Source organism: Balaenoptera physalus (assembly GCF_965194825.1).
Source record: "Balaenoptera physalus genome assembly, chromosome: 16".
Taxonomy (NCBI): Eukaryota; Metazoa; Chordata; class Mammalia; order Artiodactyla; family Balaenopteridae; genus Balaenoptera; species Balaenoptera physalus.
Window position 1 is genome coordinate 67,906,635 of NC_138898.1, and position 27,983 is coordinate 67,934,617.

General features: G+C 40.4%; 2 long non-coding RNA genes across 2 annotated transcripts in view; one reads left to right on the forward strand and one right to left on the reverse strand.

Moving 5' to 3' along the window:
• Positions 1-27,972, forward strand: LOC309646344. Its single transcript, XR_014255303.1, has 2 exons — positions 1-26,447; positions 26,529-27,972. It is a non-coding gene; the product is annotated as an uncharacterized lncRNA (long non-coding RNA).
• The window catches only part of LOC309646347, a 474,351-nt gene that overhangs the window by 387,801 nt on the left and 58,567 nt on the right, over positions 1-27,983 (reverse strand). The gene's annotated exons all lie outside the window — the stretch shown is intronic.

A 27,983-nucleotide genomic window follows, 5' to 3' on the forward strand; every position in this document is an offset into this window, starting at 1 on the left:
TAAGTGGACCAGGGATCGAACACGTGTCCCCCTGCATTGGCAGGTGGATTCTTAACCACTGCCCCACCAGGGAATTCCCCCAATTAGCTCTTTAATTATTGAAATAGTGTGTAGAACCAGTTCCTCCTGAACACTTCAGATACTCATTTCCCTTTCTAGAAAGCATTCCCGACGCATCTGCTCTAATCCATCTAATTGTCCTAAGGGTCTGAATTGAGAAGGTTCTGCCTGTCTCCTACAAAAATCCATGTTTAAAACACTAATTCAGGGATTTCCCTGGCAGTCCAGTGGTTAAGACTTCAAGCTTCCACTACAGGGGGCGCGGGTTCGACCCCTGGTTGGGGAACTAAGATCCCACATGCCCCGTGGCACCACCAAAATGTAAAAACAAACAAACAAACAAAAACAATAATTCAGTAGAATGCCAGAGCAAAAATATCTCCTTCAACTAATGACCACATTTTATAGCTGAGGAAATCTAGATTCAGAGAGATAAAGAGGCTTGCCCAAGGTCACACTACTAGTTTGTGACAGAGTTAGGATTGGACTCTAAGTATAGAGCTCTTCTTTTTGTTTGTTTAAGGTGATAGGAAACCCAACTGAAACTGGCTTTGATTCCTATAAATGACAAGTTGAGGATCAGAATTAGGTTCGGGTGAGGCCCGAGCCAGGTGTTCAAATCGTGTCATCATAATGAAGTCTCCGTCAGAATGCTTCCTTCCATATTGGCCTCATGTCAGATGCCACAGGGTGGCAAAATGGCTACCAGCACCGCCACCTCCAAATTCAAGTCTGGCTATAAAGAGCCTGGGCCTGTGATCTTTACCATCAAAAGTATCCTTATGTCTCATTGGCTCAACTTCAATCATGTGACCGTCTCTGAACTAATCACTATAACCACAGTAATGTGTGCTCTGATGGGTCTGGTCTGAGCCACATGCCCATCCCTAGAACAGGAAGTGGATTCAACTCCACCCAGAGCACATGGGCTAAGAGTCAGAGGGGAATGTTCCCGGAGGAAGATCTGGTTATTCTAAATAGAAGAAGGATGAATGTGTGCTGAGCAGCCAAGTCAAGTCTCCTTCCTCCTGGTCCAGTAAGTCCACACTGTGCAATCACTGAAACACGTTCATTCCTCCACTAAAGGAAGCAACTGTTACTAAACCTAGTCATCCTATCAGTACTTCAGGGGCAGGAACAACCAGGAAGGAGAACTTGAACTCTTTTTTTTTTTTTTTTTTCTGGAGTGATGTTCAAAGGGCAATAGTGAAGGATGACAATAGCAAAGCCATTGTTCATTGTTCTGTCATCATCTATTGCAAATTCCAAATCAGCAAAAGCAGCAGCTGTCTGGAGTGATAAGTCCTTTGATAAATTGAAGCCTTCCTGGTTGCCAAGCACTGACCCTGTTCCAATCATTGATTGTGAAAAATCAATGGAGACTCTGGAACCTGAGATAATAGTATTTTCAACTCTATATGCTTATCAAAATTGTCTAGCCAGAGTATCCAATTGAGGCACCAGTCCTACAGATGCTGCTTATAGAATACATCCAGTCTTGGTGGTGCATTTTATGAAGATATATAGGAAGGGTGGTGCTGAGTATCCCAGCCTCTCTTGGACTTGGGATTGTATTGGAGGACTTCTGTAATTTGTGACTGCTCAAAACCAATGATCTCCTTGTGGAAAAAACACCCTCCCTAATCACAGTCTTTAGAGAATTTATTCCTCCCTCACTACAACCCTATATTTTGTATAATACAAGTATTTAAAGAATGAAGCATAACATCTTGCCGATAGGACGTATGATAATCTAAGTTTGGACAATAAATATTTCTATTCCTCCTGGTCATAGTGATTGGAGCCTAGCTGGACCAATCAGAAACCTAACCTAAAATTTGTATATGAAAAAGTGGGAGGAAAAGTCATCTTTTTTCTTTAGAGTTGAGGTTGTGTATGTCTGGTCCCATAGATACTGGTGATTATGGGGATCGGGATTTAGAAAAGATGTGTGCAGGGAGGGACAGGAGTTATAGGAAGAAAGGATGTCCTACAATATCTAGTGAGACATTTGCAAACACATTTTCAGTTTTTATCCATAAGCCGTATTAGTGGAAGCTTCTCTCTGATTCTGACAATAGGTTTATGCTATGTCCTTGTGGAGTAGAATAGCCAAACCAGAGTTTTTCCTTGTTTAGCTAAAGAAGGTGCCAGCTGCTCTTCGTTCTGGTGGGGATAGAAGGTCAATATAGAGCAGATGTTTATGCTCTCTCTTTAACATGCAGATATATTCCAAAGAGACTCAGATTTGAGAACTATTATGATGAGACCTTTGGTTTGACTTAGAGAAGCTACCTATACATTCCTTTTTGCAAAGAGAAGAAGGCTAGTTTGCGTATGGAAACCAGGGGTTTTCTGGGAGGAAGATGCTAACATACTTGCCCCTGATTATTTTACTTATGAAGCTCTACTGGAGAGGACCGGAGTGGACCTGGACAAGATACAGTGAAAGAGAAGAGTAATGGGGCCATTAATTAAAGTCATCATAAGCATAGAGAGATGCAAGACCAATGATCTCTTTCTGGAACTAACTCAGGAAAGAATAGCAAAAGGTGGTTCTGGGGATCCAAGATGAATAAATCTTAGAAAGGATTCTGATCTAGCATTTCTGGTGTTAGCTTGCATCAGGAAGCGCCTGTGCGTTAGCTGGTGCTAAGGGCCAAAGCAACTATTGATGCTTTTCCCACTGATGAGAATGTTTTAGAGATGCAGATAGGGCCATCTCCCTGCATCCTGTTCTTCACCAATGTTACAGCTAGTAAGCAGCTGTGTACTCTGAACCAAGCAGCTCTTGGGTGCCCACTGATGTTCTCTACATTTCTAATTTCTGGTGCTGATAGACCAAGAGGCTACCCAAGTGGAACTAGTCTCAATCCAAGGAAGCATATTCCTGCATGAAGTGGGACTTTGCATGATAATGATCACTCCTTTCTATCCCACTTTCTAAGACAAGCGAGGTAAGGAAAGTTGCGTGTGTGTGCTCGGGACTTAAGAGTGCTTGGACAACTTCTGTAACCCGTAGACCATGGCTCCATAAGGGTTATTGGCTTTCTGTTTGAAAACTTGCAGTAGTGCTAGGCACTAAGGATGCTCATTGTTACTGAGTTGGCTGTTGTTTTTTAGGAGCTTTCAGAGAATAATAATATAATATAATATAATATAATATAATATAATATAATATAATATAAATCTCATGCATTCATACTGATATTTCCAGCTTTAAGTGAAGACTTCTTTTATTTAACTTCTTCAAATTACATCAATATGTCTTCTCTTCCATCCCAAGAATACTGGTTTTCAAGAGCACAAGGGGTGATAAGATTAGAATATACCATAATTTCTCACCTGTTTTATACAATTTTAAACACACAACACTCTTGGAATAATACTACTCATACCATTAAGAATTATGATTGTTGAAAACATTAAGAAATTTTGGTATATGTTCTTCTTATCCCCCTCCTTTTTTTCAAGTTTATTGAGATAAAACCTACATACAGCAAAGGTTACCTGTTTTAGGTGCACAGCTCTATAAATTTTGACAAACTTATAGAGACCCCCCCATTCTTAATAATTGTACTACATATACATGGCTAGAGCACGTAGGCATTTCATAATACACTCCTCCTATGGGTCCCCATTTGTCTTGGTTTTCTCTGTCTCAGTTGCTGTTCATTTAATGCTCATTAGCAGTCATTATGTCACCAGCTCCTTAGTTATTTTTGGTTGTCTAAAACTCATTCCATGCTAGATTACTCAGAAGGGGCTTGTGGGAACAATATTTCTTGAGTTCTTGTGCTTTGATAAGTTTGTCTATGCCCTTTGTACTTAAAAAATCAATTTTGGTGCATATAAAATCCTTGGTGCTCTGTTTCTTGAGTATATTAAATATATTACTCAATTTTCTTATGACATAAAGCATGGCTCTCAATGCCTAATAATAATCTAATTTTCTTTCCCTTAAAATTCACATGCTCTTTTTGCTAGATGCCAAAAGGATTTTTTAAATCCCAGATCAGATTAGAATATGTCTTGGTAGTGATCATTTTGGATCAGCGTTCTCATGTGTGTGGTGCTCTTTCACAATGTAATTTAAAATTATTATTTTTTAATTTCAGGAATGTTTTCTTCCTGAAAACATTTAGTTTTTAGCATTTCTTCTGTTCCCTTGTTTTGATCTTCATCTTCAGAAATTCCTATTATCCATGTGTTCAATCTTCTTTGCCTATTTTCAATACTTCAATTCTTTCTTCATTTCTTCTTTTGAAATTTATTTTTATTTATTTTTAATTGTGATAAAATATATATAACATAAATGTTAACATTTTAACCATTTTTAAGTGTATAGTTCAGTGTCATTAAGTACATTCACATTGTTATGCCACCATCACCTTCTTCCATCTCTAGAACGTTTTTCATCTTGCAAAACTGAATGAATTCCCTATGAATTTAACTACTCTAAGCACCTCGTATGAGTAGAATCATACAGTATTTGTCCATTTTTCACTGGCTTATTTCACTGTCTTCAGGTTTCATTCACATTATAGCATGTGTCAGAATGCTTCCCTTTTAAGGTTGAATGATATTCCATTGTATGGATAGATCACATTTTATTTATCTATTCATCTGTAGATGGAATTTTGAATGGTTTCTACCTTTTGGCTATTGTGAATTATGGTGCTACGAGTATGGTTGTACAGATATTGGTTTGTGTTCTTCATTTCTTACTGACTTTTGAATTTTTCTTCCTTTTCACCTTCTGTTTCTTTAAAGCATCATTTCTTTTGTTCTTTCTAGTTGACTACTATGGGATTCTCTTTTTCTCAAGCTCTTCAGATTCTGCCTCTATTGCGTCTCTCCTCATCCTCCCCTATAGACTTCAACACCAGGCAAGTCTGATATCTGGTAGTGATCTGTCCCCACCCTCCTGTCTTTTGGAGTTTGTGGGGGGTATCTTCTCCCCTAGATTTGTTTGGAAATGTGTTTATAGCTTTGCTATCTAGTTGCTCTGTTTTTGTATGGGGATTGAAAGAGATTGAAAAACTAAGCTGCCACTGCTACTGTCTTCTGAGAATCCCACAGTTGTTTCTTTCTCTTACTTTCTACTCATTATGTCTTACTTCCTACATGTTTAGACATTTATTACTGTGTTCTGCTGCTCATTTTTCTTGGAGATTTATTCCTGGCAATCCCTTGAGGACTGGGAAAAAGTTGCATTCCTCCAGAGAGCATTTTCGTTTTCCTCTGCTGGACACCTGGGGCCATAGTATGCGATTGTGTTAAACCAGTTCATGGCTTAGAGGCCTTTAGACCTGTGGGTGGTTCAGTTTGGGCTGTAACTGTGATTATAGCTTTTTTAGAAGGTTTTTTTTTTCCCCTGCTGTGCTAAATCCTGAAGAATTTTTCTTGCAGACTGCAGGGATTGGGGCCATATATGTACAGTGGTTTTACTTCTGGTTCATCTTTACACTGATATTATAGCTCTTTGGGTTCCATATTTTTATGGAGTCTTGCATTTAACTTCTTACTTTGGGAAGGTCCTAGGCTTGGTATTTAGTCCCTTGTGCCCCATGAGGATGTAAAAACTGAAGCCTAAGTTGATCAGTTTAGGGAAATGCTTTCAGCACAAAGATGGTTCAATACTGTGCTTACCATTCTGAATTTCTGCCTTCCCTTAGATTTTGATTTGACAATTCTTCACTATCAGCATTTTTAGTTTTTTTTCAGTGGGAATATTGGCCTTCCATTTGATCAGAAATGGGAGTTCAACATGATCTTCTTCTATGTAGGCTTTTGTAGAAATATTGTCACTTTTTGCAGTCATAAGAATTGCTCTTCTTTCTTTCAGTTGGATATCAGGAACCATGCCTGATGAGGTTAGGTTGTCCAGACCAAGTACTGGCACCCAAGAGCATCTAACAAGTTCAAGGAGGCCAGATCCAATCCTAGAATCTAGGTCAGATCTTCACATGGGCAAGTCATGTTGGAACAGCCCTGTCTTGCCTTTTTCTCTTACAATATACTCTCTGGCTTCAGAAGGCTCACCTCAATTTCTGAGCTGGCATAAATGCGTTTTTCTTAGTTGATCTATCATGGACTCGAGAAGGGTTCTGGAATAAGACTGCCTGAGTTTGAATCCTGGCTCCACTACTGTCGGTACTATGACCTTGAGCATGTAATCTAATCTCTCAAATCTACTTCCCTCACTTTCAAAGAGAATAGAAAGAGAACATGCTTTATTGGGATGTTCTGAGAATTGCATGTGATAAAGTATTTAACACAATGTTTGGCACATTTATGAACCCTGAGTAAAAATTAATTGTAATCTTAATATCCCCAGCGTGAAAAGTTTTATGGCATTGTTTCCCTTCATTTTTTTTCTCCTTGTTGAGCCATACTTTATCCATCCCTTCATAATTTCATCCTGATCTCTGTTTTTTACCACCCTTACTCTTTGTCATAATAGAAATGCTAAACTAAAGTTTTAGGGGATGAGATGGGAAAACAATTTGGAAATACAAGGCAAAGAATTTTCTGAGTGAATGGGGAAGGTGACTGATGGGGGAAAAGATGCCACGCTACAGAGACCAGGTCCTGCTGCATCCGTGAGAATGATGGTGCTCAAGAGAGAGGAGCAAGTTGTGGCTGAAGTGAGGGGTGGAGGAGCAAGGCAGGTATGGGAAAGTCCTATGCATTCGAGAGACTGGGTCACTAACTGATTAACAGTGGCATATTTGGGTAATGAAGTCTCATATTTACTGCACTATCGACTGCAAGAATTCTGCAAACAGTAGGATTGATTGGACTATGGGGAACTCACCCCTGAGATTGATCTGGGTTTTCAGAGTTCCTGAAGGTTGATTTTGGCTGCTCACTGTTCTTTTTTACTTCACACCTTGGTTTTTCCCATCAAGAGACCCAGAGCTCTTTTGGTAATTGTACTGTGACAGTCCTGGACAACCACACAAGCTTTCCTCCTTGCCCTGTATCCCCATGAAAACTCACGTCTCCTGTGATCTATTCTTTCCAAATTTTCTCTGCCTTGCTAACTTGACAAACACATCCATTCTAAAATGTGGACTAACTTATTCTCCATTCTAGGAACATTCTAATGAGGGGTTTCTGGAAAACTGGTTGCTTCAGCCCAAGGATGGCATATTGATTCTGTCATGCATGCCAACTCCAATCTAGGGCTGGTGAGAATATAAAATGGTACAGTCACTCTGGAAAACAGTGGCAGTTTCCAAAAAAACTAAACATATAACTACATTATGACCCAGCAATTATGCTCCTGGCCATTGATCCCAGAGAAATGAAAACATATATTTACACATAAGTGTTTACAGCACTTTTATTCCTAATCGCCTAAACTGGAAACAACCCAGATGTCCTTCAGGGACAAATGGCTAAACAGTGATACATCCATATCATGGAATATTACTCAGCAATGAAAAGGAACAAAAATTGATTCATGCAACAACCAGAACAAATCTCCAGAGAAATATGCTGACAGAAAAAATTCAGTCTCAAAAGGTTGCATCCTGTATGATTCCCTTTATATAACATTCTTGAAACGGCAAAATTATAGAAATGGGAAACAGGTTAGTGATGCCCAGGAGCTAAAGGGGATAGGGCAGGAGGGAAGTGGGCATGACTGTAAAAGGGCGATATGAAGAATCCTTTTGGTGATGGAAATGTTCTGTATCTTGACTGTATGAATATCAATTTCCTGGTTGTGGTATCGTGCGATAGTTTTGCAATGCATTGCCACTGGGGGAAGCTGGGTAAAGGGCACATGGGATTTCTCTATTATTTCTTACAACTGCATGTGAATTTACAATTATCTAAAAATAAAAAGTTTAATTTTGTAAAAATGCTAATATAAATTAAGTATTCAGAACAGCGATTGGCACAAAGCCAGAGCTATTTAAGCATTTGCTATTATTAGTAGTGATAGTATGTTAAGTTTTCAGCTCTGTTGGGTTCCAATCCCATGGATGATAGGAAGTGAAGTAATCTCTACCCGTGTAGGATGAAGATGAAGAAGTGGTTAAGTGGGCCAACCCTTGTGGAGGTACCTAGAGAAAACCTCTCTAATATCCTTGAACTTCCCTATCTTGGGGTCAAGAGAAGTCATCCCTTCTGTTCATCTCCTTCTTGGCCTCCAGAGGGCTTTGCGTATCACTACAGACCAACGTTGGCCTGCCAGAAAGTCACAGATCTCTAAGACTCTCAGTCCTGCAGCTACAAGGCTCACCCAGCCTTTGGAAAAGAAATCTCTTCCCCAGTTCTCTCTAGAAGGATTGAAGCAAATCCCAAGGCTTCATTTGCTTCTACCTGCACCTAGATGATGTCGATAGCTCAGACCTGTGGGTAGACCAGAAAGAAGTCTCATTCAGGTTGCCCTGCTCCCAGAATCCAACACGACCCTCTCTTTCTTAGGAATATCACATGCTCAGAACCTCCCTCAACTTTCTCTCTCTCTGGAATGTCATTATGACCCATGTTCCCAGCATCTCCTTGGTCTGCTCTCTGGAATGTCATTAGGATAGTCCCAGATTCCCTTTGGCCCTCTCCCTGAAGGCCCTCATGCCTCAATAATGCTTGTATTTGGGCAAGTGGTCCTCAGGGAGGGGGGACACCATCTTCTGGAGAGTGGGCTATTTGAAAATGGTGCCATATTTTTGGTTGTCCAAATGATGAGCCAGCTCCTCTGCCACAGGATGCTGGGCACATAGAAAACAGTATTTTCCTTCTCCCATTAGTTGGCGTTACCGCACAGCCTGTTTCCCTCTAGCTTTTATCTTAATTGTAACCACACAGCAACATGATTAAAAAACCATGAACTCTGAGCACACTTGGATGGAACTTTGTGTTGACATCAACTTCTAACCAAGATGATCCCACACCTATCTAAGGATAAGCATCACTGTTGCCATGCTGCAGGGCAATTAGGCACATACCACATGCTGTTCTCATAAATGAAAGTGATTCTGATTCCTCTCTTCAAAACACCAGACTATGTGCTCCTAGACTTAAGGGAATGTGGGCACTAGGAAGGGATCCTGACTCAGCAAGACCTCCATTCTCACTGGAGGAAAACATTTCCCTTCCCTTCCCGATCCTCACCTGGATCTGATTCTCAAACTCCTTGAACTCTAAAATGCAGACCTAAATACTAGATACTTGGCTAAGTTTGTTTTGAAGTTTGAGATCATGTATATTCAGCTCCTGGTAACTGTTAGACACTCAGTAGCCATGAACTGTAATTATTCATCATAATTCAGAGAGAAAGGGAGGGATGACAGAGAGCCAAAACTCTATGATCATTGCTGACACGTGTGAGCTTGATGTCCACTGGCGTTACTTTGTCCTTTGAAATTCCAGTGACACTGGCTTCATCTTCACCCCACATATGGTGGGAAAGCCACTGCCCCTTCCTGTCTCTGTAGGATTCTCAGAGGCCTGATTTGGATAAGCTCTATCTTCTCTGGTCACCGTCCTGTGTTTCTCCTTTCATTGAATTAGATCTGTTTAGGGAGCACCTCACTGTCTTCCAAGCTCCGTCCACCAAGAGTAAAACCTCAGTTTTTTCACTTCCACCAATCCCTGAGACAAGGTTACGTTCATCAGATTGTTGGTGAAGCTTTAGGGCAACAGAGGAGGTTCATGTGGCCATTACCCCAAATCCAAGCTGGAGTATTAGACGTCCCTGCTCCTAAGTAATGTTCTCTGACCTCGCCATTGGGAACTTACCACTGACACATTTCTCAACAGGCTCCATCTTCCCACCCTGTTACTCAGTCCCTTTTGCCTCTCCCACCTCTCCTCTCTCTTATCTGTCTCCTTTCACATGGAGGATCTTTCCACACAAAAGCAGCCCATCAAGTATTTTCCTAATCAAACATGGTTCTCACCCAAGGATCTCTGGTTCCAGCTGTTGAAATAACATTTTTATTCCACAACATGGGGAAACTCAGAAGTACAAATGTCTTTCGGACTCTGGGTCAAGGCCACCATATAAGATTTCGCCAGTTGTGCACTGCACAAAGGTGTGTGGCCAAGAAGGTAGATAGGGGCCAAAATGTAGCCAGTTCTCCACTCTCCAAGCTGTGTGCCCCTTGATGTTGAGTACCCTCAGAGAGGTACTTTTTCCTAGGTCAACCAATGAGGTAGAAATAGCTTTTCTAATTTTCTCCCAGGGTGGGGGGGATGGGAGGGTGGAGGTTGTTGGTGGTGTGTTCTTTTAACTCATCTGTCCAGAGGGAGCCCCATTTTCTCATTCTCACAAAGGGATGTGTTAGCAGTAGCCTTGCTTGAAGTCAGGGCGTTTGCTATCAAGTTGGGTAAATCAGAGCCCTAGATTGAAGTAACAGTGTCAGTAACTGATTGGGAACAGCAGCAGGGCTGTGTCGTTTTGAAGGAAAGACATCTGCAGTTCTCCCCAGGCTGTCACTGGGAGGTATCATTTGCATATTAAACAAATAGTTAAAATTAGCCATGCAGCAAACAATCAGAAGCTGGCATCACAGACGTCACTCCTTCAAAGCAACATCAGGTGTGCTCTAGGTGTGCTATATACCTCTAGGTGTGCTCATCTGGATAGGGGTGGTGTGATTTGAGCCTGGATCAGTTTCTATGACAGGTGACGTTTTCAGGTAAGAAAGGAAAAATAAAATGAAATAAAGTAATAAAATAAAATGACATAAGATAGAATAAAACACCAAATCCTTTATACTCCAATCTCAGAGGGCTATTTTGAGGGTTAAATGTGGTAATGCATTTAGAATAGTGCCTGGCTATAGTGAGTATTCAATAATGTGAGTTACAGTTGTCCGGAGGTGATAGCCAAAATATTTGTAAATGGACCAATCAGAATGGATGACACCTATGGACAATCATATATAGTCATTATCTGACCTGATTTTCCTCACTTGATCAAAATGTATTATTCAAATAATAGCCCAGTGTTTTTTGAGTAGGCTAAGAATGTTACATGTTTTATTTTATTTAATTCTTGTAAGAGTCTCATGTAGCAGGGACTAGCATTATCCTCACGTTACAGATGAGGAAACTGAGGCAAGGAAAAGTTAAGCAAGTTGGCCAAAGTCACACCGCAAGCATTGGAACTCACTCCAGAACTCATGCCCTTGACCCCTCCGCTAGACTGTTTCTGTCCTTCCATTCTGCTCAAGGCACTGTGTAGGGACACACCCATATTCTTTGATTTAGCAGGTAAACCCTTTTAGCAATGTAGTCATTGTGCCCCGATAAGTAAATTTTTTTAACCACTTTATGCTTTTCTCTATTTTCCAATTTCCCACATTTGTCCTAGTATTTTTATAATTGGGCAAAGAGCGAGAAATAAAAGAAAATGCTAGTTAGATTTAAAGGAGAAGATAAATTGTTGCTTCCCACTCGACCAAAGGGACTATGGATTTGTGTCATTAATTAAAATACTTTCTTAGGCACAGATACTTGCATCCCCATTAGCTCATTTTGTCTTCACCATATGTGGGAGGGGGAGCTTAAACATCCCAGAGGGAAGTGGATACAGGGAGTGTAGTGACAGGCAGCCCAGGTGCTGGAGCCCCAATCCTCCAGGGCCTAAATCATTCATGCTGGCCGTGTTCAGATCCCCCTCATATGCAGGCAGAGCAGGTAGCCACCCACTCTTGTGATCTGAAACTACTGTTTATTCTTTCTCCAACTAGAGCAATGTTTGTTTTTAACTTAGTGAACATAAGAATGATGTGGGGGTATGTGTTAAAAAGTAGATTCTCATACTAAGAAATATTGCCTTATTCGAGTGAGGGCAGTTCCAGGAGTCTCCATCCCCACAGACACCTTAGAAGGTTCAGTTGAGAGCTTTCCTTCCACTTTGCTTTAGATGGGAATTGGGTGGGGTCATGGGGTGCTTTCTCTGGGTCAGGTTTGGACTAAGCATTTCAGAAACACTTTCTCATTTAATCCTCATAACCACCATCGTTAGCACCATTTTACAGCTGAGTAAACTGGGACTCAGAGAGTTTAACCCAGACCCACCAGACACCAGGGCATGCCCTCTTGTGCAGCATGTTAACAGCCATTTCCAGATCCAGGTCTATCAGCTGGTCCCATCATGGTCACTAAGACTTTTGTTAAAAATACGTATTCCCGGACCCACCCTAGAATCACTGAATCAGAACCAGAATTAGGGACCCAGATTCTGAAGTTTTAATAAATGCCCCAGAAGGTTTCTGATGTGCAGACACACATACACCCTCTATTTCTGTCCAAGCAGGGCTGGTGTTCTGCTGGTGTGCCCTGGCACACTTACCTAAGTCAGTTAAACATCAGCATACCTCCATTCTGATTGGTAGAAACAGATACATGCTGACCCCAATCTCTGGTGCTCCAGCCTCCTCCTGCACCATCCCAGCCACTCAACCAGAACTTCTCACAATCCAGCTAATAGAGGGCTGTTGCCCAGCTCACTCGGGGTTTTCAGGGGTCTGCTCCAGTGCTGAAGCCATTGTCCTTCTGATTTGTGGGCGCTCCTACATACCTGTTATCAAGGACTTTGAATATCACCCTGCATATGAGTACATCTCCCTCTTGAGATCATCCACCTGGGAAGTCAGGAAAGATGACTGACAGGTCTTTCCATTGCGAACAGGGCCCTAGGCAGAGTCAAATATTCATTAAATTGAGTTTTTTAAAAATCCCGACTGTATGATTTTTGTTCTCATATGTGTTGTAAGAAGGAGCCTGCACAGAGAGAGAGACAGTGCGGGGAGGACCCAGGGCCGATTCCTGGAGGCTGTACAGCAGGGTGGACCTGGGCAGCCCGGGACAAACTTCCATGTACTCGGGAAGACGAGAAAGCAATTCTGTGGCTGAAAGAGAAAATGCGGTGCTCAGCAGTCATTTGTTCAATGTTAGGTGAGTGAACATAACAAGAGAATTGCAATTGGGCTCATTTTTCACATAATCTAAAGAGAAGAAAGGACCCGCGGGTAGAAGTATGTCAGTTTCAATTCCACTGTAGCTGCTGCATGTGGAAAAGACATTAAATTCTCAGGAAGGAACCCATTAAGCCAAATAAACGTCACAGTAGCCAGGCATTATTGGCTCCCTGACTTCCACAGATAACTTTAGAGATGGTTATTTCCTTAGTTGAGAAATCATGGCCAGGTATTTTCAATGGAAATGAGTTTCACAACCTCTCACATGTTTGAGGAAAAGGAATATTTTTGACACTCCATTCCAATAATAGATAATGCAGAATAATCTCCCGGGTAAATCAGCAATGTGGAATGATTTGCTTCATCACAGGAAGGCTGGTTCTCCCCCCACCCTCACCTTTCCTTTCTGGAATGTCTGTATCCTCTCCCATGCTTCTCTCGTGCTTCAGAAAAGTAATAAGAAATGTAGGGTAATACACTAAATGTGTTTGTAGCAGAAAGCCGCGTTTCTGCACCACCAGCACGCCCACCAGCTTCTCTGGCACCTGGTCAAGTTCACTGACCAGAGTGTTGCAGAGGAATCTAAGAACGTCTAACTAACCCCGCTTACGGCAAAATGAGGTTTTTAATAGAGGAGAGTGTGCCAAGGCTGCATTTGGGAAACGTAGGGGAAAAATAAAAAGTCAAACTGTGACCAAGCCAGCTCAGAGCATGAGAAAGAAATCAGCGCAGAACGCAGACACAGACATCCAGACTCTTCCCTGTGTCTCAGCTGCAAGATTTCCAAGTTGAGGTCAGCTTTGAAAATAAATTCTCCAGCCTGGCCATTCAGGGCAAATTCCAAACCATTCAGGAGCTTCCTGGTTGGAAAAAGGATGCAATCTCTATTCTTTACCGTAGAGGTGGTTCCCAAGGCAGCCTCTAGACCCTAAGGAACAGCAGCCCTGGTGGAGAAGAGTCACTGATGCCCCAGGTCTCTGCTTCCTGTGTTTCCATTTCCACTCCCTGGTGGAGAAACTAAAAGACAGAAGCATTTGGGCAAGGAAGTCTTTCCATTCCTTGTTGCAAAAGTGAACCCAGTAGTTTCATGTTCTTTCCACAGCAATGGGTTATTGGTGGAAAATGAAGTCACAGGACTTGCTGATGTCTTAGAAATTACTTGAAGAGATTTCTCAACAAGAAGTCACCATAAGTGTCCAGAGCAACTGACATCAGGGAGCTATTAACTAAAGATATATATATATATATAGTTCTGTGTCTAGTTCCCCCAAATACTGTGGTTTTCTCTCTTAGAGAATTCTTTGCTGATGCAAAGAATTTGGGGTGTAGAAGATCTGAGTTCAGATCTCTGCTCATCTCTCTTGAGTGATGCTGAGCAAATTTCTTACTTTTTCTGTGCCTCCATTGTCTCAACTGTAAAATGGGAATGACCATTTCTGACTGAGGATGCTCTAGAGGGCTCGGTTCAGAGGAAGGGAAAATGATCTTCCTGCAGCTTTACCTTACGCTTTGTCATCTTCCCCTAAAAGAACTCTGAAAATACTCTGAGTCCACAACGTCTAAGGACAAGGCAGTTTCAAGCACATACAAGAAAAGAGCAGTCCCAGAGGCCAGGGGAAGGGAGATATCATGCAGGCCCCTCCACGGTTGTCTTCTTTCTCCCTTTTTGACCCAACAAAATACCAGCTCCCAGTTCTTCCCTGATTGTAAAACAAAAGCCTCCATGTATATCAACAGATGCACATAAATTCCTGAGGAGAAAAGAAAGAAAAACTTGCAACATTCTATGTCTGAGCACGGTTGGCCAAGACGTCCTGACACGTTATAAAGCACTCTCACCAACACCATAATTCCTGATTATTATTCCTGTTATGGTTAAAAAGACATGCCTCCACCTTGCTTTTGGCTGAAGATTGGGGCAGAATTTTCAGAACAAAGAAAAATGATGTTCTGATCTTCAGAAAAAGTTAGGTTTTTCAAAACTGAACACCGAATGAATATGAACATATTTTATATTTTCACAGTGAATTTTATAACAGAAATTGCCAGACCAATACAGCCCTGTGCTGATTAAACTGGAGACTCTAAATAGTGATTTTTCACACCTGACTACATATTAGAAACATCTGGAGAGCTTAAAAATGAACAAACCCCAAAACAATGGCCAGGCACTCTCCCTACCCTGAGATCCTGACTTAATTGGTCTGGGAAGGGACCCAGGCATCTGTGATATCACAGCTCCCATGGTGACTTTAACATGCAGTTAGCATTGAAAACCACTGATCTAAAATTGTTTCTTTTGTGGCTTTTTGAGGCTGCCCGTGCAAAATAAAGAGCAGATGTTGATGTTTATGTAGGCGTAGATTCCTTACCCTTTCTGACTCTAATATCCAATAAATCTAGCCAGGTTGCCCTGACCCCCAAGGAATACTGGATGTGGTCTCAGATTCAAAGAGCCAAATAGAAGTCGTAAAGCTCATTTAGCTCAGGAAGTCACGAATGTAGATTGACTGGGCAGTGGTTTCTAATGGGGAGCCTGCCTTTGGCCATGGCTGCATTCTCTGATGGGAAGAAAAGACTGAAAGAGGCTTGATCAAGAAGGAAGAGGTGAAATTGGCAAGGAAACACAATCACTCTGTATCACTGCATGCTTCCTCTAAGAAACAGACCTAACGTAGCCAGCACGACAGAGAGAAACCTTCTGAGCACAAACTTAGCCATCTGTTGTGCTGGCTATGCTTGGTCCATAGTAAGGTGACCCGAGAATCCTCAGAAACAAAAGACACCTAACCATCTATCTATCGCCACTAACATTGTACCTTAAACTAGTAAGTTTATAACTGGCCTGAGCACAGTTTTGATCGATAAGTCTTGGGTGGGTCTTTCCACTGGGCTGCCTTACAAATAGCTGTGGCTCATCTGTCTATGTTCATCAAAGCCTGGGAAAAGCAACCCCTCCCCCCATTTACCTCCTTTAGTCTCTCATATACATGGTCACTCTATGGGACCTTCCCCATTTTCCTTCTTCAATGCCAAGGACACTGTCTCACACCTTGGGGGCAGATCTTTATATCACTATAAGGCAAAGTTTATCTTTGGGGCTTGTAGTAGACTTAATTATTGGTCTTAATTATGCCCTCCTTTGGAATAGTATTAGACACCCACCTCCTTGCCATGGTTTCATGGTGGGCAGTGTTCCCCTACCCTCTGCCTTTGGACTTGGTCATGTGAGTTGCCCTGGCCAGTGGGGTGATATCAGACAAGATGCCAGCAGAGATTGAAATGTGTTTGTATGATTAGACTTGCTGTCTTGTGTTTTTGTCATTGCCATGACATACACCTGCCCTGGCTCACCTGCTGGTCCAAAGAGAATGAGAGACACGTGGAATTGACCTGAACCCAGCTTCCAGCTTGGAATAGAGTGTAGCCTAGATCATCTATCTATCACCACTAATATTGCATCTTTAGTCGTTTATAACTGGTATCGCCAGCTGGCCCACAAATTTGTGAACCAGAAATAAATACTTGTTATTGTATGCAACTGAGTTTTGGCATGGCTCGTGACATATTATTATTGTGATATTATCTACTCCAGGACCCCTCTGGCCAAGTGCCTGGCCTTCAACCTTTGAACCTTTCCTACTTTGATACAGAAAAATCATCCTTTGCTGCCCTTTTATTGTTTATGGTCTCCATTCTGAACCGGTATCTTCATCCTACTCCCTCTCCTTGCTGACATGTTCTACATCTTTCTGACCTCTGTTCCTTAACTGTTGATGGCCTTATCTGCTCCATGGAGATTGTGCTCCTAGCTACCTGCTACTCCCTTCAAGCATAAATTGCATTTGGTCTCTGTGCTGGCATTGGTTAAGCATCTTTTGTGGATGCTGGGACTCCACAACCACGCTCAAAGCCTCAAAGGCAGATCCCCACCAGGGCTCACCTATTCCTGTGAGTTGGATCTAGATACATTTCCATTTTCTCCCAAGCACACAGTGGAGAAGCAGTACAACCTAGTGGTTATAGTGCAGACTCAGGAGCCAAGGTGTATGACCTTGGGCAACCATTTTCACGTCTTTACCTATAAATTAGGGAGGGCAATGCCTGCCTTCTAGGGTGGCAGTGAGGATTAATTCACGGAAAGAACTTAGCAGAGAACTTGGCACATAGCAAGCACAATGTACATTTTTGCTCTAATTACCATTATAGTCATCATCATCATCATCCTTCATCTCCCTCAAATTACTCCATTTTACATCCAGCTCTCTCAGTATCCTACTCTGTGACTGGCATAAAACACATGAATAATCAACCAAGGGTTGACTATCTGAGACACAAGTGGTGTCTTAATGCTTTAGTGCCAGGCTTCTCAAATTGAAGTGAGCACATCCCTTAGTATACAATTCTGCTAGCAAGTACTCAGAAGCCATGGAATAAATATGGTGCAACTTTCTAGAATGTTCGTTTTGCTTGACAATAAGTTATTATAAATACTACTTTTATATACTTAAATTATTTTTTAAAAATCTTATTAGCTTGAATAGAATTTCTCTTAGGGAAGAAATTCCTATGTTTACTCAAAGGCTTTATTAGCCTTGGGGTAGAAAGTGAGGCCCCTGAAGTAAGGAGCCAAAACAAATATAAAAGTGAAGGATATTTTTGGTTTCAAGGAACAGAAAACTCAACTCAAATTGGCATTAAAAACAGAGGGCGTTTATTACTTCTTGTACCTAAAAATCAGGAAGATCTGGTTTCAGATAAGGCTTCATCTTCAAATGATTTTACCGAGGACCCAGATTTTGTCTTTCCTCTTTGCTTTCCATTGTCTTTGGCTTCATCCTCAAGTTCTGGTAGATATCTCTTTATCTCCTCCTTAAGTCCTGGGTTTCCTTCTCCCTCATTGGCCTACACTGGGTCATGTGTTCAACTCTGAACCAATCACCCTAGCCAGGAAGCTGGCACATGCTGATTGGCTTAAGCCTCTCAGAGCTAATTCCTGTAGGTAGGGAAGGGTTCATTCTACTCAAACAGTAAAACTGAGAGGGGAGGAGGGGTGCATTCCACGTTGAAAGTGTAATAGGCTGTTGATGGGGAAAGGGACATGGATGTTTGGATGGTAACCTGCAAACATCCTATACCCCAATGAAAGAGATGATTAAATAGCTTTGCAGAAGATAAAGAACCTGAGAGGGAGGAAGAAGAAAAATTACCCGTTTTTGAGGTGAGAAAGTATATGTATATATACACACACATATATGTTTACTATTCAATGTGTTTATATTATCATGATATAAATCCTTCTGAGGGGTGGGCTGGTAAATGTTTAACAACTAGTTCTCCGGGGAAACATACATAAGTTTATCCAAACCTTTACTGACATGAAGGATGTGTAGCACACAATTTACAAATGAGAACAAAATATAGGCTATTCTTTACCATCTAGCCACGCGATTCTCACAGAATGCTTTCATGAATTTTGCAGAATTCTTGTATCTATAGCTGATCTATGGTCACAATTCAACCATGATTTGACAAAATTGGGCTTAAAAATAAATACTTGATTACAAGTGTAATTCTGACATGAACGTTAGTTGATATTTTCATTTATGTTGGTGAATAAGATGGAAGTGAAACAAGGGAGACAGACCTGTCAGAACTTCACTCATTTGTCCATGACATGAATGACTCCTTTGCTAAAATGGGTAATAGTTTTCAAATATTGACAAAAATTTCTTCAGCCTTTTATGTGAGTCAGATATGACACGCTTAAATTTAACTGATATTATTAACATAGTCTCCATGAATTTTTAAGTCTAGGCAATCAACAAAACAATTAATCAAGCTTTGATTTATAGCATTTGCCAATTTATGTGGTATAAAAACTCTCACCATGGCCAATTTCATTCTACCAATATGAAATCATTGAACATAGAATTGGGAAGAGATGCAATAGCAGCTCATTTTATAGTATTTCTGCCACATGAATATAGTAAAAAACCTCTATATCTATATCTATGGTATAGATAATAATAGAATGTAGTGAAATGATTAGAAAGTAATGAGTTTTGGATATTTATTACCTTTATCAATAACATAGTTTATTTAATTATAAGTTTATATAATTTAATTTTTAATAATGGCTCTGTTTAACGACCAGATTGCAAAAATCTTGGCAATTTAATAGCTGGCTCTTGTGAGCCTGTATGAGCCTGGTCCTGCACATCATTGCCCCTCCTCCATGCATTTCTTCCCTGTTCTTCCCCCAAAAATCATTATTAGAGTGTACTGTACAGACCAATATTTTGTGAGAATTGATTTTAGTGGAAATCAAGTATGGGTCACTTTACATGCATCAAAAAGTAGAGATGATGTCCATGGAATGGTGAGAAGATCCAGAAACAGATTTAGTGGAAACAGGAATTTAGAGCCCGGAGATGAACCTGAAGTTATAAGCACCCACCCCTACCCCACCATGGATTTTTAGACATTTTGGGAAAAGCTGTGTATATCCATTGGGTAGAGCATGGGCTGTTCTAGGAAGTGTAACAGATATTCTGGAGCCAGCTAACATCTGGGGTATGAACACATGCACACACACATAGATATGCACACACATATATATGCATATGTTTATATAATGGTTATTATTAAAATGGAATCCAAAATTATATCATTTTTAGGATAAATGAGAAAATTTCAAAGAAATTCCCTTGTGGGAACCATCTAGGCTAGAAGCTCCAGCCTCTTGGGAGTATGTTTCATTCTTCTCTGCCATTTGGGACACCTAGTGTGTTTCTCTTCCCTGAAAACTTGTGTTTTTCATCTACTCTTGACATTTTAATCAGATGACTCCCATGCCTGACTAGTCATCAGAATCTGCCTGGAGGCGTTTGAAAAAACACAGATTCCAAGATCCCATTCCTAGATGTTCTGATTCAGTAGATGGAGGCTTGGGATTGAGAATCTGAATTCTGAAGACCCTACCCAGGTGACCCAGCCACGTGTGGTAGAGAAGCCACGTGTGGGTCTAGGTCTAGGATTGAGACACAGCTCTGCCCTTCGTTGTGTGACTTGGCAGGTCACAACTCCTTCTGGGACAGTTTATCTTTCAAACTGTGACATTCAGGACAGTGTTGTGCAGCACAGCAAGCCAAGGAGCCCTCTCCTATCCCTCCTTGTGGGAAGGTCCTTTCCACCTTCACATCAGCCCAGCCCTGTCTGAATGGCTGGCTTCTGTTTGATAGGGAAAAAGAACTGAGTTTCCCCTTAGCAGTGAGATGCCCTGATTGCAATACACTTTTAAACTTTCTCTCTAACATGGAAAACTTTCACTCCCATCTAATTTGCCTGGACCAGAGGGGCTCTGCAAGTCGGACTCCTTCCAGATGGAAAAAACTTGATATGAACTTTTAAATCAGTTTTAAAAAATTATTATTAATCTGCCTCATGGGATACAGCATGCTGTGACCGAAAGCAGGAGGAGTCAGGTAGCCCCCAAGTATCTAATTTAACGCCTGAAAATTCCTGAGGATGATTATACCATGGAAGGAAGACATACTGAGGATTGTAAGAAAAGGTTTAATAAAAAAATGTAAATGGAGAGGTCATAAAATTCAAATGAGGCTCATCCCTGGGTTATAACAAGCTCTGTGCTCAGACCTTGTTAATAGCTTTTTTAAAAAAATAACTTTATTGTAGCTTCTATTTTTTCTGTCAGTGTAATTAGAGCTTAATTAATTCCCCTCCAAAGGGGAAAAAGAGGACAAAATGGTATTTGATCTGAGACATGTACACCCGGCAAAGCAATTAGGATCAGCAAGTTGCTTTCTGTGAACTTTTTTCCTAGTTAGGTCTTCAGGGAGGCAGAAGGCTTTGGACAGAGACTCCAGGGTCTTTCCCTGGACCAGACAGTCAACAGTGCCAGGATGTGCAATAGGGCCAAAGGGTTTTATTTAGACAGAGATCATGCAATTAAAAATATACATATACAACTGTAGCAGCCTGCTGCATCAGTTCTCTGGTAATAAGAAGGGTTAGTTAAGTTCTCGATGTAAAATATAGTTCAAAGTATTAAAAGCATAGCTCATGGAGGGTACTAGAAAGAACATGATCTAAGTTATTACTTAGACATGGGATGGAATCCCAGCTCTAGCACTGAAGCTGTGTGACTTTAAAGACCTCTCTGGGCCTTAGTTTCTTAGAATCTGTAAAACAAGAAGAGCAGTAAGTATTATTGTACCTAATGGATGGGCTGGTCATGAGGAGGAAAAGGAAGTCATGTAACAAAAAGCATCAGATGTAGGAAGTTGCTAAGGGACAGCATGATTTTTTTTTTTTTTTGCCCTGATTTCACAATAATGGAATTAGTCTTGAGCAGTTCCCAGTGTTAGAATTAATTACCCTGAGCTTTCATGGCAATGACTTATTATACCAAGCCTGTTAATGCGACCTCTGGTGGCCTCATAGGCTCAGGAGAAGCCACTGGCAGCGCAGGTGTGCTAGCTAATTAGAGAAGAAATAACACGCAGGAACCTCAGTCAGTTCACACTGCATGTTGGAAGCCAGGTGCTTGTGGGACCTGCTGAGTGGCAGAAAGTGATATGGGGGGGGATAGGGAGAGGATAGGGAGAGAGACATTTATCAAGAGGATAGGGAGAGAGACATTTATCCTCCAAAAGCAAGCAAGCCAGCCCCTAGCTCGACTCCAGCATTGCTGGGGCCTCCAAGGTGATGAGGGGAAACGAGGCCAGGGAATAGCTCTTGCTCCAACATGCTCTGAGATGAAAGCTTGGAGGCAGAGCTGAAGTCTGCTCTTTGCTTCCTGGCCTTTGCATGTTAGTTTCTTCTGCCTGGAGTGTTTGCCTCACCTGCTTCATCAAATTAGCCCCTCCTCTTTCTTTCATACCTCTTCTGGGCAACTAATTCTGATGTCAGCTGCCTCCTCCCAACATATTAAATCCAAGACAGTTGTTATAAGCTCTTATCTCCCCCTGTAAGCACTTTTTAAATAGATAAGTTTATTTGATTAAGCTCCACTAGAATACAGATTGTTTTGTTGTTTGTTTATTTTTGCTCACCTCCATATCCTCCATTTCCAGCCCAATTTAAGATTTTTTAGGCAGCTGCTAGTGGCTGCCCACAGACCTTGGCTTGTGGCCCCGTTACTCCAACAACAGCCTCTCTTGTCACATCTCATTCTCTGACTCTGACCCTCCTTCCTGCCTCTTATAAAGGACACTGGGTCCACCAGGATAATCCAGAATCACCTTCTCATCTTAAGATCCTTAACTTAATCACATCTACAATATCCCTTTTGCCATGTAAGGTAACATATTCACAGCTTAAGGAGATTAGAACATGGCTATCTTCTTGGGGGTCATTACTATATCTACCACACTCTAAAATTATCTACAGATTCAATTCAGTCCTTATCACTATGACAGCTGGACTTTTTTCAGGAACTCACAAGCTGATCTGAAAATTCATATGTCCTAGAATAGCCAAAACAATCTTGAAAAGAAGAACAAGGTTGGACTTACAGTCCTTGATTTCAAAACTTACTTCAAAGCTACAGAATCAAAACAGTGTAGTACTGGCATAAGGTTAGACATATAGATCAAGGAAATAGAACTGAGAGTCCAGAAATAAACCCTCACATTTATGGTCCATTGATTTTTGACAAAGGTACCAAGACAATTCAGTGAGGGAAAGAATAGTCTTTTCAACAAATGATTTTGAATAACTGGATATTCACAAGTAAAAGAATGAAACTAGATCCCTACCTCACACCAAAAATTAACTCAAAACATTTTGTCAAACTGAGTTTAAGAGTTGTAACTGTAAAACTCCCATAAAAAATAGGAGTATATCTTTGTAACCTTGTGTTAGGCAAAACCTTCTTAGATATGATATTCAACATAAATGACAAAAAATAATTAGATAAATTGAACTTCATTGAAATTAAAAACTTTTGTGCTTTGAAAGACAACATGAAAAAAAGTTAAAAGGCAACCCACAGATTAAGAAATAATATTTGCAAATCTTATATCAGATGAGGACCTTGTATCCAGAATATATAAAGAAGCCTTATAACTCAACAATTAAAAAAAAAACCTCAATTTAAAAATGAGGAAATGGGACTTCCCCAGCATTCCAGTGGTTAAGACTTTGCCTTCCAATGCAGGGAGTGTGGGTTCAATCCCTGGTCGAGGAGTTAAGATCCCACATGCCTCGTGGCCAAAAAACCAAAGCATAAAACAGAAGCAGTATTGTAACAAATTCAATAAAGACTTTAAAACTGGTCCACATAAAAAACAAAAAAGTCTTTAAAAAAATAAATAAAAATGAGGAAAGGATTTCAACAGACATTTCTCCAAAGAAAATAAACAAATGGCCACTAGGCAGATGGGTAGATGCTAAATATCATTAGTCATTAGGGAAATGCAAATCAAAACCGTAATGAGATACCACTGAATACCTACTGCAGTGGCTATAAACAAAAAGACAATAACAAGTGTAGACAGGATTTAGAGAGATTAGAACCTTAACATATTGCTGGTGGGATTGTAAAATGATGCAGCCACTTTGGAAAACAGTTTGTTAATTTCACAAAAATGTTAAACTTATCTACCATTTGACAGCAATTCTACTCTTAGGTATATCTCCAAGAGATTTGAAAATATACAGCCATACAAAAATGTGTACATAAATGTTGATAGCAGCACTATTCACATTAGCCAAAAAATTGAAATAACCCAAGTATCCATCAACTTACAAATGGAAAAGTAAAATGTTGTATATATATACAATGTAATATTATTCAGTTATAGAAAGGACTGAAGTACTGATACATGCTATCCCATGGATGAACCTTGAAAACATTATGCAAAGTGAAAGAACCCATCACAAAAGGACACATATTTTGTGATTTCATTTGTGTGAAATATCCAGAACAAACAATCCACAAAGACGGAAAGTAGAATAGTGGTTGCCACAGGCTGGGGAGAGTAAAGAGTGTGGAGTGACTACATAATGGATATGGCTTTCTTTGGGGGATAATGGCAATCATCTGGCATTAGACAGTAGTGATGGTTGAACAACTCTGAATTTACTAAAACCTACTGAGTTGTATACTTTAAAAAGCTAAATTTTACGGCATGTGAATTACATCTCAATAAAGCTGTAGCTTAAAAAAATGAAACCATAAAGAATACTCAATTCAACAAAGGGAAGAAACAGAAAAGAAACAAAGGAACAAATGGATCTAATAAAAATGGCAAGATGATAGACATGAACTTAACTATATTAATAATCATATTACATTTAAATGGTCTAAGCATCCTTATTAAAAGGCAAGAAGGCCAATTTGGATTAAAAAAAAACAAAAAAAACAGACAAACAAGACCTACTGTATGCTGGAAATACAAGAAATGCTCTTTAAATATAAATACACAAATAGGTTAAACATAAAAAGATAGAAAAAATATACCATGCTAACACTAGTTTTATAAAAAGCCAGAGAAGTTATGTTACTATCAGAAAAAATAGATTTCCGAGCAAAGAATAAAGAAGTTTATTTCATAACAATAAAGGGGTCGATTACTCCAGAGGACATACGTGTTTATGCACCCAGTAACAGACCTTGAAAAGACACAAAGAAGAAACAGGGAAATGCAAAGAGGAATAAAGAATTCCACAATTATAGTTAGAAAAATCAAACTCTTCTCTCAATAACTGATAGAGCAAGTAAATGGAAAATCAACAAGGAAATAGAAGACTTGAACAGCACTGAACCAGCATCACTGAAATAACATTTCCAGAACATTCAACAGTAGCAGAATACACATTCATTTCACTGTTTTGAATGTCCACACAGGACATTTAGCTATATCCTGCTCTGAAATACAAGTCCCAATATAGCTAAGAGGATTCAAGTCATTGAAAGTGTATTTTCTGACTATAATGGAATTAAATTAGATGTTAATAATAGAAAGATTTCTGGAAATTCAAAATATTTGGAAATTTAATAGCATACTTCTAAATAACCCATGGGTCAAAGAAGATATCAAAAAGGGGAATTGGAAAGTATTTGGAACTAAATGAAAATGAAAACATAGCACATGGTAAGGTGTGGGATATTGTTAGGGAGAAATTTGTAGGATTTAAATGCCTTCCTTATAAAGCTGTGAAGGTCTCAAATCAATGACCTCAGTTTCCACCTTAAAATAGAAAATGAAGAGCAAGTTAGACTCAAAGTAAGCAGAAAAAAGGATGTAATAATATGAGAGCAGAGACAAATGAAATAGAAAACAGAAAAAAAAGAAGAGAAAATCAATACAACTAAAGCTGATTCTTTGAGAACATCAGTGTATTTGATAAACATTTACCCAGACTGATCAAAAAAAAAAAAGAAAGAAGACACAAATACCCATACCAGGAATAAGAAAGGTGATCTCATTGCAGATTCTATAGATATTTAAAGGATAGTAAGGTGAATATTATGAACAGCTTTATGTCCATATATTCAACAAGTTGGTTGAAATGGACAAATTTCCTGAAAGACACAAACTAAGAAAGCTCACTCAAGATGAAATAGATAACCTAAATAGTGCTATCTATTAAAATGAAATTGTAGCTTAAGCATTTCTCACAAAGAAAACTCTAGGCTCAGATGTCTTCACTGGTAAATTCTATACATTTTAGAAAGAAATAATATCAGTTCTACACAAAGTCTTCCTGAAAAATGGAAGAGGAACACTTCCTAATTCATTGTATGAGTCCAGCATTGCCCTGACACCAAAACTGTATCAAAGACATTACAAGAAAAGAAAATCACAGAGCGAGTTTCTGGTCACTCCCAAGACAGAGTCTGGATGTGAAAATATGGAAGACCAGCCTAGATAAAAATCCTACGGGACTGTGGTTAAGAGGGATTGTTTAGTCAGCCAAATTTAGGTTCAGAATTCCTTCTCTAACACTTTACCAGCTGTATGACCTTGGACAAGTTGCTTCACCTCTCTGATCGTCAGTTCCCTTATCTATAAAATCAAGGTAATAACAGCACCTATGGCTGAGGATTAGAGTGAAAATTCAATTAGACTGTATTTTCCCAGCACCCTCAAACAGTGCCTTGGACATAACAAGCAGCTCAATAACTATTAACTTTAACAAGATAATATTCTTGTTAAGATAAAGGAGGCTTATGCCTTTTGTAGTGTGAATAAATGTTTGCAGCCGGTAGTTATTCTTTGATCAATGAAGCCATTTCAAAATTATTGTTTTTCTTTGCATTTAAAGGAAGAATTAAAATCCTCTATATCTACATAACTTGTATAACAATATAACTTATCTCTTAAACAGGAAGCAGTGGCCTTTTTTTTTTTTCTTTTTTTTTTTCTTTCTGTCATCGGAAGAAGGAAGGTTTTTCTGCTCCAACTTAATGTAAAAGTCCCTCTTGGCCATCTGTATTCCTGCCAGCCGAGGACCTGGCTGCCCCGTATAGCAGTCACAGTTCAATCCGAGACAGAGTCCAAAGAAGTCTTCCTCGCTGGAATGTGCTGGTTTCCCCAAGCCCATGTGGTTTACAGCCTTACTTGAGAAAAAGCCTCTTTGGAGGAGAGCTTTACCTGGCTCTACTCAGAGCCTTGCCTTCCCCATGACCTGGGGAATAAAGACAAAGAAATAGACCTGAGTACTTATCCTTGTTTATGCCTCACCCCAAAGTCACCAAGATACCCAAATGCAAAGGATTCAAATCTAAAATGCATTCCTTTCCCCCTTCCTGGCTAATGGAAATTTACATGAAGAGCTGGAACCCTGAGCTCTATAGGTAGTAGACTTTCCATGAGCTTCATTGATGGTTTGCACTCTCCCACCCCCATCACCACCGAATCCTCATCATTTGATAAAACTGTATTATAGAAAATGGCTTAAATGGGGGCTCACAGGCCCCCCTCCCCAAATCTAAACCCTGAAAAGGACACACCTTTAATGTATGAAAGCATGACAAAGCATCCAGAACAGGCTTGGAGTCCACACTAGCAGACATCAGTGAAAGGCAGGCCCCTCCCTCATCTGTTGTCCTTAGCAGGGATGCCCTGCTTATTGTTTTTACTGCAGGGTCAGCCACAGGACAGGAGAAAGAAGACTTACTGTGTCTGGGGGCAGATGAGACCAGAGGAAGTAGACAGCCTGGCTCTTGTTTTTGAAGCTTTGGGAGCCCAAAGACCCTGACTGCTTATTAATATGCCTCAACAATTGTCCCGTATTCTGACAAACAGGATTACTCACTCTCCCTCCCACTGAGAGGACAAGTAAATCCATAGAGAAAGAGACTAAAATTACCAGGATATTTTTTTTTCCTCCTCATGGTTTCTGAACTGTAGCATTGCTGGCATTTTGGACCAGACACTTCTTTGTTGTGGGGTCTGTTCTGCGCACTGTTGGATTGGCATCTACCCACTAGATGCCAGTAGCAGCCCCCTTCCCAAGTTGTTACAACCAAAATGCCTCCAAACAGCGCTGAATGTCCTCTGGGCAGGGAGGGGGCACAAAACCCCCTGAGGGCCGAAAACCGCTGACCTCTGCAGAACCATGGGAGTAAGAACATTTCTCATGAGATCTACTACAGCTTTCTCTTAGAAAAATGGGAGAAGGAAACAAATTCCCGAAGTTCACACAGCAAATCAATGGATGATAAGAGAGGAAAAAATGGGTTTGCAGACGCTGCTTGGGCAGTTAACCATCTCTTATGAATGGTCAAACTTTGTCCAAGTAGAAAATGAATCACCGATTGATTTAGTCAGAAAAATACAAAGACTGCTTTTCAGGACTCTCCAGTGAGGGCTGAGATGGAGGCTGCAGGATGACTGGACAGTATTTCTTAACATCCTGTCCCACCTGCGATGTGTGATGTCCAGAAATGCAACACAAACCAGCAACACAGAGCAGGGAGGAGTGAAAGCAAGAGCACATCAA